At 41.7% G+C, this 4,883-nt stretch overlaps 1 protein-coding gene and 1 long non-coding RNA gene across 2 annotated transcripts in view; one reads left to right on the top strand and one right to left on the bottom strand.

The window, feature by feature from the left end:
- The window catches only part of LOC104949871 (uncharacterized), a 23,285-nt gene extending 19,536 nt beyond the window's left edge, over positions 1–3,749 (top strand). The window contains exon 3 of the long non-coding RNA XR_798852.1: positions 3,739–3,749. This is a non-coding gene — a long non-coding RNA (uncharacterized lncRNA). The remainder of the gene's footprint in view (positions 1–3,738) is intronic.
- Positions 1–4,883, bottom strand: part of pcgf1 (polycomb group ring finger 1) — a 191,901-nt gene that overhangs the window by 57,014 nt on the left and 130,004 nt on the right. The window lies entirely within an intron of this gene.

The raw sequence follows: 4,883 nt of genomic DNA, 5'->3' as shown, positions 1-4,883 counted from the left end.
AAAAAAATATATATATTATTTTTTTTATTGGTTTTTCAATTGAATTATACTTAAAGTTCAGGGTAATCAACTGTTAAAAACATACTACACATTTTTCTTTCAATAAATTGATGTTTTCAAAGTAAATGGATAATCGTTTTTAATAATCGTGATATCAATTATTGATCAAAATAATCGAGATTATGATTTTTGCCATAATCGAGCAGCCCTAGCTGTGATGTTATGATTAAGTTAAAAACCCTCTGATTTCCGATCAGTTCGTGCTGCATTTCTTTATTTCAACCCCACAACAAAAACAGATTGTTATTGTGATTAACCCAATTACATCTTTTAATTGATTGACACCACTTCTAAATATGTCTTCTTCAAATGGCAAAATTATTCAATTACACATTTGAAATGTCCGCTGAAGGAGTAACTGGTATACCACCCTGAAGCCCTTTGTATTTGGAAGAGATTAGCAGGATTTGAGCCGTGCTTTCAGATTAGATGGCGTGAGAAATGCGGCTCGAAGGTTCAAGGGAGTGAAGGAGTCCTGACACCGCCGCCGCCCCGGCTGCCCCATCCCGGCCTCAGTGTGGCGGGTAATCCCCCCGGGCCGAGGCAATAAAACTCCAATTTCTACTATACCTGCCAGCTGGGCGTCTTAGTCAGTTTGAGACACAGGGAGCATGAAATTCCCGAGGAGCCATATCAAAGCGCCAGCCCCCTTCGTTATGACATCAGAAGCGTCTGAAGTCAACAGGCATGAAGGCAGCCTGGGGCCCAGCATGGGTTCACAGCCTTGAAGGGGGATCCGTCGCTATTAAGGGCTGTGCAGGGGGAAAGCTAACAGAGGGCAAGGCGGGGAGAGAAGGATTACATCTATCATCATGCATATGTGCTCGCATCTAAAAGCCCTGCCTGCCTTTTTATGCCCTCAGCAAGTCCGCCAACTGTTATGATAGCTGAGACAGTAATAAAGGCTTGGCGGTATCATAAACACAGCGTGATGTTGGGTATCAAATACTTAAGGGCCCGTGACGAAGATCTGACGAGAAGCCCACAATGCTGGCAGAAATGTAAACATGATAATGGTGATAATTACAGCTGGTTGTGGCCGTGATCCATTTGTCATCTTAATAAACGCCTGTTCAAGCCGTAAAGTAAAGCTGAAGAGCAAGAAAACCTATAAAGTCCTAACGACCGCATTTTAACGCTAAAGAGATTGAGAACATTAATGTGTGTGTAGCGAGCAGATGCAAAAACTGCCACACAAGATTTAAAAAGTGATAAAAAGTCTTCAGGAAGCCATTTCAGCATAACATGGCTGTAAGATCAAACCAAAGAAATATCTAGGAAGGAAAATGTTGCGAGATAATGTTGGTGTATTTTAAGGCAACTAATGTGTCGCCTTGCATGCTGAAAAGTAAAAAATACTTTCACCCAGCTTGTGCCTGGACAGTCTGGGCTCACATCCCAACTCATGTCATCACTGTAAAGTTTTATTTCCAATGACATGTTTCCCCCAAAACCATTACAAAAACCTCAGCCTTTTGTCTCACCTGCGTTTGAAAGGTCATAATAAACTATATAAAAGATTCAAATGTGTAATACTTTTAATCGATCCATTTGTGGGAAAGGAATTGTAACGTTATGCTTTAAAAATCATATAATAGCAAAAAAAGATGTCATCATTGCCTTAACATATGCAAACATTTGTATTTACTTCCCTCTAGTTCTGATTATGTTCTCATTCGGTGCGTGTATGTCACATGTGTCAAACTCAAGGCCCGGGGGCCAAATCAGGCCCTTGGTGGATTTAATTTCGGCCCGCAGGATAATTTCTAATTACTATTAGATCTGGCCCGCCGGTATATTGCACGAACACACCTTCACTCCATCCTGAGGGTCTCCTCAGCTCAGAGCCTGAGCCCAAACATTGATGAACTTGCACCCAAGATGAGATGCCAAGTATCTGCTTGAACTAGCATCACAGAGCAGCACACTGAGTTTAATGGATGTTTCCTTCTGCACTTTCTTTCTCACGACAACAGGGCATGATTGGTTTTTTCTTTGAGCGAAATAGTTTTTTTGAAGCTGTTGTTGGCCTGTGGGAAAATGTAATCATAAGAAATGACTGAGGAAAAGCTGCAGATAGAGCCATAAGAAATGAATGCAACTGATTATTTAATGTTTAATGTTGTTTTTATAAGTAATAATTTAAGCTTTGTTAGTTCCAGGTTTAATATGTGCAATACGTTTGTTTCAATACGTTTTGGAATAAACATTGAACAAGTCCGGCCCTCGACTAGTACCCATTTTTTCATTTTGGCCCACTGTGTATTTGAGTTTGACACCCCTGGTGTATGTATTCTCAGATATCACACACACTCAGAGTACCTACAAGGTGTTGACAGAGGCAGTATCCAACCATTACAGTCAAGCCCAATGAGATGGTCCGTTGGAAACGAGAAGATCTGTTTTTGTAAGTGATCATCAGCGAGTGCAATTAATCATTTGGACAATTATTAATGGTGGGAGTTTCCAGAAGTAGATAATCTCAGAAAGGAGACCCTGATGGCTCCTTCACAGAAATACAGCACCAGTGTGTAGTGTTTAATCTTCATGAATTCAATGTTGTGCATAGGGTGAAGAATAAGCCAGCAGTGCATATGGTGGTGTGAAGGTTTTAGAGACCTAAAACACTACACATATACATTTTTTGTATTCTTTTATGAAATCTGGACTGTGATACTGAGTTTAAAATGTGTGCATGTTTGAACAAAAATGGAATAAAATGCAAGCTTTCAAAGGAATGTGTTCCTTGACAAATATGATAATCTATCAGACCACTCATCAAAGCTGAACAATGCATTTCTTCTGTGAGCTGGACTGAGTGGACACACATGTTAATAATCCAAACTGTTTCCACAATTGTTTAAAAGGAAATATCGGAGACATTTAAAACCGGGATCTAGCATGGAGTGGAATGTGCTTTAATTGCCGTCCTTGGCAAAAGAAACCGGCCTCAGTATTTGATCTTGCCCAGTGTTGGCACCGATCTCAGGAACACGCCTCCATTTCAAACATGGCCAGTCACTCTCTTCCTGCCAAATCAATAAAAGACAATAATCGTTGATGATAACAATGACTGAGCACGCTCGGTGCACGGTCCAATCTGGCCAAATTCTGATCATTTCTGCGGCTTCCAAAAAACCTTGCAGCCCACATTAAGGAGCAAAATGAAATTTCCCCATGATGGATGACTTTAGGAGGCCTCCGGACGGGAACGGCCATCCAAGGCTGGGATTCGATCCCACATTTCTGCATAATGGTTTCAGCTGCCTTGTCAGTCACCTGAGCTCCACTACGCTTTTTAATCGAACCGCCAGTAATGAGTCGGTCAAACATGAGCTGACAAATTGATTTGGATTCCCATCTGATGAGTCTTTCCATGAAACAGTCTGTTTGTGCAGCGGTCCAAACATTGTCACGCAGACAAATGAAATGCAATAAGCAGAGATGCAATAAAGTTCAAGACAGGACTTTAATCAATACAAACATACAACAAAATAAATATGTGTTTGATTAGATGGGACAGATGATCAAAATAAGCTGCAATAATAGTGATTGAACCCTACATGAGCACGCAACAAAACCACAGCAGCTTCCTGAATTGTTCTTCATCAGTAATGTTTGCCTCTTGCATGTGCAAACACAGTCATTTAGCACTAAAGTTCTCCTACAGACATGCAGTCTAAACACACAGATTTTGAACAAATGATCCCCTGCCCTTCAGGAACATAGTGACATCACTATTTAACACTTGTGCTTCTAATGGCTAGCGCTCCAACACATTGTACGTGATAGGCTAAGGGGCGGGACATCTCTAAGCGGTTGACCAATCACAACAGAGCCGGCCAGCTAACCAATCAGAGCAGACTGGGCTCTGGTTTCAGACAGAGGGTGAAAAGAGGTGCTGCAGCACAGGCAGTATGAGAAAAATAAAGAGCTTTTCCAACATTAAAGCATGGAGACATGTCCCAGTAGAGACACTACATACAAATATGAACCTGAAAATGAGCATAGAAGGGCCCCTTTAAATGAAATCCAGCCCTCCCAAGTGTTTGTATTTGCTGAAGTTAAGGCTTGATTTCTAACTCTCGCTTTGGAGATTTTTTCAATGCCTGGCCAAGTCTCCCAGTAAATAATAGCAGAGAGCCTATTATGGCGCATTTCCACTACAGCGTGGTTTAAGCGTGCCGTGCCCGGCCCGTTTTTGGTTGCGTTTCCACTAAGCGTAGTTCCGGTTAGCGGGTACTTTATCACAGTTTTCTGGCTCTCCAAAATTGAGGTTCTTTCCGGGCCAACAACCGGGCTGGGTATGCTAAACTAGTGAGAGAATCGCTGGCAACTACAACAAAATGAACATATTTTACCATGATTTAATTGTAGCACACGTTTCAAAATGATGCCGAAGTAACAACATACTGATACCGGTTAGTAAAAACCATGAATTAATGCTTTGACAAGTCTGCAGACAGACGGCAGGCGAAAAACCTTTTAAAATGCGTGTTTTCTGAATGGAGATCGGCTAAGCTAACGCAGTATATGCTCCGACCGTCCACACTCACAACAACGGCCTACAGACATAAATAAAGCAGCGACTGTATTCTCCATGACACAGACAGTCTGTGGTTTGTACTTGTTTAACTTGTGTCTAGTTTCTGAACAGATATGAGGAGCTGTGAGCTCTGAGGGCTAACAGCTAACGGCTGATGTTGGTTTTGTGGTTTGCATTGATGATGACGTCACAGCTCCGCCTACACTGCGTTACTATAGTTACTACCCCAGTTCCTAAACTGTAATGGAAACGCAGCATAAAGTGAGCCTGGCCTACC

This window comes from Notothenia coriiceps, unplaced genomic scaffold (genome assembly GCF_000735185.1).
Source record: "Notothenia coriiceps isolate Sejong01 unplaced genomic scaffold, NC01 NC01_scaffold00016857, whole genome shotgun sequence".
Lineage (NCBI taxonomy): Eukaryota > Metazoa > Chordata > Actinopteri > Perciformes > Nototheniidae > Notothenia > Notothenia coriiceps.
Note: the sequence above shows the minus strand (reverse complement) of the source record. Positions and strands in the feature narration are given on the sequence as shown.